Raw genomic sequence first — 8,868 nt, 5'->3', positions numbered from 1 at the left:
GTGTGTGTGTGGCCAGCTCAGCCCACCAGGGGGCGCGGCTGGCTGGCATGTGGTGCTGGGGGATCGAACCGCGGTCCCTGTGCTTTGCTAAGGTTGTTCTAAGTAGGTGCTTTAGACCACTGAGCCATCTCTCCAGCCCGCTTAGCTTGTTCTAAGTAGGCGCTTTAGACCACTGAGCCATCTCACCAGCCCCTGCACATCTTTAAAAAACGGGGAAAAAAATCCAACTCTAGCAGCAGAGTTTGTGAGTAACAAAAAATTTTACTTTTTTATGAGCAGAATATATTTATTGAAAGAAAGAAAGCTCCTGTACAAGAGAGGGACAGAAGGGGGACCCGAGCAGGTAGTTCCCTGGGAAGCTGTCTCTTCCAGAGACTTTTATAGTGTAAAACCATGCGGGGCTAAGGTGGAGAGAATGGGAACTCGCTTAGGTGGATGTGGGGTGGGACAAAACTATGATCAACCAATGAGATTAAAAGCACCATTGCTCAGGTAAAACTGATGAAATCCAGTATCAAATGGGAAAGCAAGTCATGTAGCAAGCGGGCATGAATAAGGCCTGTTGGGGTTGGAATACGAGACAGGGTCTCTTCCCGTTGTGGGCTGGGCTAGTGACTCACTTGGGTCTTTTCAGGTGATCCATACCTATGTAGAATATCAACCCCAGGTGCTACTCTTTTAGCATTTGTTTGGCCTTTAGGTCTTTAGGTCTGGTTCACAGCAGGAGCATCCGCCCCTCCCATAGTTGTCTTTGTCTTCTGTGCTGTCTCCTTCAAGGGCCTGGCCCTGTTTGACTGCCTATAATATTTTTATCTAACTCAGCTGCCTGCAATATTCCCCTCTGTGAAGAAGTAACCTGAACTGCCATGAGGGAAATATGGGTGAAGACCGCTCTGGCTTCTTCATGCTGAAATGGGTCATAGTTGTTGACTGGCAGTCAGATATATTTTTCAGAGGGTCTATCTAAAGACTTTTGATAGATGATAGGCATTTTTCTCTTGGGTGGATGTATAGCTTTGAGTCATTTTCCTTTTTACATCATCTTTCTAGTTATAAACTAGCATCACAGTTGATACTTTCCTCTGCATTCCATTTGGATCACATAGCTCTTTTTCAGCATGTAAGGATCAAATGTCTTCCGGTGCCTAATGAAGCATTCTCCAACCAGTGATCTCAGTGGAAACCTCCAAAATGATACAGGGAGCAAAAGTGATCTTGGGTGAGTGACCTCCAAACCATATAGGGAACCTCCAAATGACATAGGGAAAAACAATCTCCCGACCTGACCTGCATGAGTTTGTGTTCTCTAAAACCGAAGAATGAATTTTAGGAACAAACGGAGGTTATGAGCAGAATATAGTTATTGAAAAAAAGAAAGCTCCTGTCCAAGAGAGGGACAGGAGGGGGTCCCAAGCAGGTAGTTCCCCCTTTACTTTTAATTATTAGGCAAAATAGTGTGGAATGCCAGGTAGTGGCCACATGACTGGCATGAAAGGAGAGACAATTATAGTAAGCACTGTTCATTAGCTCATCTGTTCATTGATTCAGCACATACTGATTGAGAAGGAAGAATCTACTCATCAAGTACCTATCAAGCATCTACTCTGTGCCAGAGCTAGCAATGAGTAATGAACTAAGGCACCATTTCTATGTTAAAGGGAATAGAAGAGGTGACTTCTAAAACTGGGAGAGGTGAATTCAAACACGGGTACAATATACTATGGCATTGTCTCCAGAGCACCTGAATGAGGCCCAGGAAGCTTGAGCTCTCGGAAGAAGCCAACATTACATGACATCTTTTAGCACTTGGACAAAACATACTTATCAATTATTCATCAGATTTCTTTTTACATTTGATTTCTTTTTTTAAAGATAAGAAACAGCTAAACATCTATTATATATACTTTCCTAAATTAATTTTTTTTTTTTGTTTTTGGTACCGAAAATGGAACTCAGGACTTTGTGCTTGCTGGGCAGGTGCTTATGCCACTGAGCCATTTGCCTGGCCCTAAATTTTCAAAATGCAATTTGAAGCTTTATTTATATAATCAAGTGGACACAACTAATTCCAATTTGGGGGCTGCTTACTCTTTAGTATTGCATCACAGGATTTTCTGTAATCTTGGATTCATTGGTAAGTATTGATTATCCTTATCAATGGTATTTAGTGTGACATTTCCCTACCCTCATACATACACTGATCAAACCCCACCACCCTTTTCCACCTCCCCACACACATACATACATACTCAAGCATACTCTTTCCAATCTCTAGAAATCACTGTTCTACTTTCAGGTCAACTTTTTAAAGCTTCTACCTATGAGAAAAAATTATGTGGCATTTTGTGTTTGGCTTATTTCACTTACCATAATACATTCCAGTTCATCTAGTTTGCTGCAAAAAAAGCAGGATTTGATTTTTCTTTATGGCTAAAATATTTGTTTTCATTTTCTTTGTTCATTCACCTGTTGATGGGAACATGAGCTGACTCTGTGTTTGAGTTACCTGAATAGTGCTACAAGAGGCATCAGCAGGCAGGTATCTCATGGACATGCCAACTTTATTTCTTCGGGATATAAAGACAGAAGTAGATTCCAGGATCTTATGATCTATTTTTAGCTTTTTAGACAATTGGAGAAAAATTAAATAGAAGTATTAATGCTGCATGAGAAGTAAGCTTGAACTGAAGCAACACAAAATTCAGCAAAGTTTCTTGTTTGTTTGTTTGTTTGTTTGTTTGTTTGTTTGTTTAGACTGGGGGTTATTATTTAGCCCAGGCAGGCCTTGAACTCCCCAGCAATCCTCCTGCTAAGCTCCCTGAGTGCTACTATTGTAACAGGAAGTCACCACAACGAGCTCAAGGATCTTTAAAAATTTTTTCAGAGGGCATAAGACCAAATATTTGAAAGAATGCAACATGTAAATTAAAATGTAAAGTAAAAGGAAAATTATTAGATTTTTAGCTTTTGCATTCTAACATTACCTAAAAATTATTCGTTCAAAAACATATGAAGAAAATGAAACTCACAGACTCGTGTGATATGCTGGCTGTAGGCCATCAGTAGAGCTCTGGATTACTCTCATGCCACAGAACACTTGTCTTTGGCCATCGTGCATATTTTCATTCCTGTAACCCCACAAAATAGTGTCTCCCCTTTCAGAACCTGCTCAGGAAGTGCTGATGTTTAACATTTTACAGAGGAAACTGAAGTTCAAAAGTATGAGCTGACTTAGCCAAAGTCCAACAACTAATCAGTGAGGACAGTCAGCAAATAGCCTGATGAGAGATTAGATAAAAGTGGGAAAGACCCCCAGCTCGCCACATGTCATCAGGAAAAGGTAACCTGCTTGGTGTCCACCTCTCAGACTTCTTACTTGGACTCATCTCCCTGCAATTTTCACTTACCCTTCCGCACTGGAAGGTGCCCGGCTTCACTTACTACATTACTGTGCATGCCCCTCCTTCAGGGAAGCCTTTAATCCTGATCTTCTAGACTACAGAGTCAGGCAATGACCTGCCAAGGCAGTGGCTATAATGGTAAGAATGGTAGCAACTTTAGATCATTAAAGGCAGATGGAGTTTTGTGCATCTCCTTAAATTTATCTATTTTTTATTTTGAGGGGTTCCTTTGATAAGACTAGAACTAGTAGGATCAGAAAGTTTTCGCAGCTCACGTATAAAGTAGGACCTAGTCTCCCTATTCTAAGTCTTTCTGTGCCTTCAGAACACTTTCTCTTTCTGTTTCCATGTCCAACTTTATTCAGTACACTGCTTCTCAAAGAGAGATCTGCAATCCACATGTAATGCTAGGACTGCCCAGAAGCCATGCAAAAAAAAGTCTGCTGCTTTCCTGCAACATCTTGTAGATGATATAGAACTCTAATTACTTGAATGTGAGTGGCCATGCTAAACACTGCCCTTCTAACAAAGGTTTCTTCTACATAGTTTCTCCAATGTAAGAAGACAGTAGCATCAAAAGCAGCACATTTCTTCAAAATGACATTCTAGTCTATGACATATATTGCCCTTTACTTAGAAGGTTAAGAGTCTGAATAACATTAATGGGACAATATCTTTGGACCACGTTGGCTTCACCTGCATAGTCTGCCATATCCCTGTCCCCATAAAAAGAAAGGAAACCATTGGGCAACGGGACAAGTTGAACTTTGAATTGTTTCTCAGAATTGGGTGAAACTGATGCTAACTCAGCCATATCTCACCTGGTAGTGTTCCTTAAAACATTTCAAGTTACCCAGCTGTCATTTCAATCTATAGCAATGAACAGAAAGGACATTAGAGACTAAATAGATCTAGCCTGGTCTAATTTCCTGTTTCAAAAGCACCAGCTCTATGTGTATCATTCCTTTCTACAAATGGGGGCTTTGTGGGAAATGGTCGATGAAGAGATTTTTCAATAATCTAGAAGTATAATGTACATCTTTAGGTACAAGACAGTTTTCTATATTACCCTCTATATTATTCTATTAAGGCAAGAATCCAAGGCATTCAACACAGTCTATATGCATAACTCAACACCCACCACGTGACTTAGAGAAAAAGGCAACAGCAAAGAAATTACACATGAATAATTAAATCAGGATAATGGGAAAGGAAATGATTATTTTCTCACCTGAAACAGAAATTGCCTCTACCCTTTAAGAAGCACAGTACTGCTTAGTGTAAAAGTGCAATGCTCACAGGTTTTTACTTCCAGCTATGAAGATGTCATATTTAACTTCTGAAGTCTAGATCATCAGGGACTCATAGGTTAGAGTTGGTCTGAAGACAAACCCTACAGCTAGGTGTTCTAGGTCCAAAGGCAGGGAGATACTAAGGAGAACCTTCATCAATAGTGTCATTCCTTTGTTTTTTCTAGACACAGAGAAACCAAAACTAGCTGGCAATTACCACACAATATAAAAACCTTCATCTTCCATCTAAACCAGTGCTTTGTGATTCCTTAGAATTTTTACAGCTTCTTACCATCAGGCTTGTCCCTCTAGCTACGCACTTGAGAGCTTACTCTGTGTGAGAAAAATAAGTCCTTAGACAAATAAGCAAAAATGTAAAAAAAAAAAAAAACAGCACATCAGGAAAAAATACAGGTACAAGTACAATTTAGACTTATGGAATTTGGAGAAGAGATTTCCATGGGGAGGCTCTATCGAGCTGGATGCTGAAGGACATAAAGACTTGTCAGTGGAGAAATAAAGGTTGGAAGAACATTCCTGACCTGGTATATCCAACAGAGAAAGAGTTAGCACTGCAGTAAAAGCCTCTGTGAAGTCCCTCAGTTGAGTGACTGGGAATCTAAATTAAAAGAATTCGTAAAAGAAAAATTTTCTCTGAAGTTACACATAAAAGAAAAACCATGTATTTCTAATACTATACCTTTGATCTATGGAAAACTACTACATAAATGCAGAATATTACTTCTACTAAAGTCAGTATTTTCAACTGGAAATACATTTAGAATACTTGAAAGTGGATTTTTTTCCCTCTTCTTAGAAAAATTCTAAGAAATTAAATGTATTCCACATGAATAATCAAGTCAAAGAGCAGTGAAAATCCATATGCTGTCACGAGAAAAGAACAAATTCTGAGATGTGCTAAATCTTAAAATTCTTCACTATGGATGTTCTGCTCTTAGAAGCCAAGATCATAATCCTATATGTTTAAATTAGTTTGCTCTATATATACAAATTATGCTATGCTTTTGGTTAATCAAAACTGTTTCATTAGATCAACATTAACAATTAGTTTTAAATGTCCAAAACCATGTTAATTATTACACACCTGGATATTTAAAGTTTAATCAGTGCAGCTCCCTGATTTTATTATTGAGGCAAACAATGCCAAGACCATGGGTGACCAACTGGCTAAAGGTCAGCCAGCCAGTTAAGCTAAAGGAGACTGAATAACTTGCCCCAGTCACTCAGCTAGCATGGGTGGAGCCCAAGTCACAGTCCAGGAGAGCCAAGGCTCCAAATCTCTATGCTGACAATGACCGTGAAAAGGAACACAATCTCTCACAAGCATGTAGAATACTATGGAGGAAAAGCTATGCATAGTGTGGAGAGATAAATGCTCTTACGGCAGGTGCAAATACGTTTATACTGCTTTAAAGGTACAGAAGAACAAGTATTTCCAGGGCTTTTGAAGGGAAACTTTAATAATGTGCAAATTTGCTACTTCATACTATTTGGAAGGATTTTTTTTTTGCGGGGGGGCACGCAGGATGCTTTCACGGCAGATCTGGTTTGGCATGAGGATGAGAGGATCAAATCACAGCATCCTGAGCCTGACTACTTTGTTTCAGCAGGCACTTAAACACCTAAGCTAATGGGCAGGCCCCCTACTTCAAACTATTTGCCCCTTTAAAAGAAAAGCATAAGATGAGACGAATATGGCGTTTATTTTTCTTCCTTTCAGGGTACAAGAATATAAGGAACATATCTTTGAAAATGAACACTCAAAATCCTACTGCTCAAACACATTAACCTCATTCTTATTTAATCATTTGAAGTACTGAAAGATATTATTTAGATAAATAATAACCATCATTAAAAAAAAAACAGTTGAACAATCTTGGCTTTAAGAATTCTTGTATCTCTGAGTTTTAAAAGACTAAGATTTTGCACCCAGCGTTGGTTTTGCCTAACAATGCATTATGTGGTAATTGTTCATGCCTACACCCAAACATTTTTAAACCTATTTCATATTTTACTTTGTATCTTCATGGCAACCGAGAAAATGTGGGCCAGGAGACACCTCAGCTCTGGGGGCAGGAGGCCTCTCAGCTCAAAAGCCCCACACCTGTCTGGTAGGGCTGTCCTCTCCTCATCCTGGAGCTGTGTTCTGTGGGCCATTTCCAGGGCTCTCAAGAGGAGCATCTGACCTACAGTCTTCTGAATTAAGCATCCTATGAGTTGGCTTACAAAAGCGCTGTAGTCTGATTTCTGAAAACAGGAAGACCCCCTTGTAGGTAATCATGTCCTGTGGCTACAGCCATAGCTTTCTGCCAGCCACAGCTCCTTTCTGCACCTTGTCATCAGAAGACAGCGACCTCCCCCAGGTCTTCTGTGAGTCCTGGACACTCACTTGAGTTCTCTATCTGACTTGCTCCTGTCTGTCTCCCTGAAAGAAGGAGAAGAAGGCTTGCATACTCTACCAAACACACCAGACTTCAGGTAAGAACAAGACACAATATTTTATTGATAAAATTCTTTCTGACAATGCCAGTATATTACTGAATATTCTGACCATATTACCTTCTTAAGCTGATGTCAGAGAATGACACACAAGCACTACCAGAGCTCCCCTGGGGATCAAGTGTTAACATGTGTTTTAATCTATTCAGGCTGCTATAACAAACTACCTCAGACTTCACACTTCACAAAAAATAGAAAACTGTTGTTTGCAGTTCTAGAGGGTGGCAAGTTCAAGAAAAGGAGCCCTCAGATTCGGTGTCTGGTGACGGGTCCATCTCCACCTTGCGCACAGCACTCTGCGGCCTCATCCTTACTTGACAGAGGGCCAGGAAGCTCCCTCTGAAGACACTGATTCCATTCATCAGGGCTGGGCTCAAGAGCCTCACCTCTTTAATGCTATCACTTCAGGTTTTTGGTCCAAAAATACTATGGGGACCAGGGGACACCAATATTCAGATCATATAAATACTTAATAGTGATACCTAATAGATGTAAAGTGCAAACATTCTAGTTTTACCAAACAGGGCCAGAGCTAACTGGAATCATATATACTGGAGTCCATATGAGGAAAAAAGACGGTTAACTCAAGCCATGGCCAGGGACAGAGGTACAAGTATAGCCAAAAGAAGAAAAGAAAACACCAGGTCCCAAGCACAGAAACAAAGTGCCATAACAGATACATGTAAGTGACAAAAGCAAGTAAAAAATAAGCTAGAGAATCCAAGATAACCAACACAAACCACATTTGCTACCCAAAGGCCTGTAGTACGGGGAACATGAGGATGCCTTACACATACAAAATTAAACTAAGAGGACTGAATCATAAGCCCTCAGAGGATAAAATGGTACTCTTCTCATTTCAGATTTCTGTGATGCTATGAGTGCTTTCAGTTCTTTTGTGCAGGTCAGGACATTCAACACGACTGCCTGGTAGAAGCATCTATGCCAGGCACCAAGGCGAGCATTGCATGGTTAGCAAGGAAAGGAAGAGGCTTGGTCCCTGTGTTCCCACGGCTTATACTCTAGCACTGAATCAATGATGCTTCTATAACTTGGTTCTTCATAGACTCATAGTGATGGCAAAAGATGGAATCCTTTTAGGGCTCCCAGTTCCTACTGTACAGGAAAGCACTTGGAGTTCATTATGAACCATTCTTTCTCCTAATATGAATTACAAAACGGTCATTTCAGCATGTTGTCCTTCAGGAAAAAAAATAGGGCTGGAGGTGAAGGACAACAAAATTTTCAACCACAGAAGTCCTGAAGACACAGACAAGATCATCATCAAATGAAGCTCTCTTTGTAGTAAGATTACATGAAATTTTCATTTACAATAGTAAAACTCTGGGGACGGAGATGTCACTCAATGACATAGTGCCTGTCTGGTAAGTGCGAGGTCATAAGTTGGATTTCCTAGTACCCCCCCCAAAAAAAAGTAACACTTTTTCTACATGTTTTTCTAAGAACAATATATCAACATGTAAAAAATTCTGAATAATACTTAAGTTAAAAAAAGACAATAAAAGTCACTTGTAATTTTGAAATAGCCAGAGATAGGTACTGTCAATTCTTTAATACATATTTTTCTCCATATAAACCAACAAATATATATAGAAGATTTATATAAACTGTATATTTTTAAAAAATAGTATGAT

The 8,868-nt window shown here is 39.7% G+C and overlaps 1 protein-coding gene across 2 annotated transcripts in view; it reads right to left on the bottom strand.

Moving 5' to 3' along the window:
• Lypd6 (LY6/PLAUR domain containing 6) overlaps nt 1-8,868 on the bottom strand; it is a 169,268-nt gene that overhangs the window by 155,212 nt on the left and 5,188 nt on the right. The gene's annotated exons all lie outside the window — the stretch shown is intronic.

Source organism: Octodon degus, unplaced genomic scaffold (genome assembly GCF_000260255.1).
Source record: "Octodon degus isolate 3935 unplaced genomic scaffold, OctDeg1.0 scaffold00082, whole genome shotgun sequence".
NCBI classification, from domain to species: Eukaryota; Metazoa; Chordata; class Mammalia; order Rodentia; family Octodontidae; genus Octodon; species Octodon degus.
Note: the sequence above shows the minus strand (reverse complement) of the source record. Positions and strands in the feature narration are given on the sequence as shown.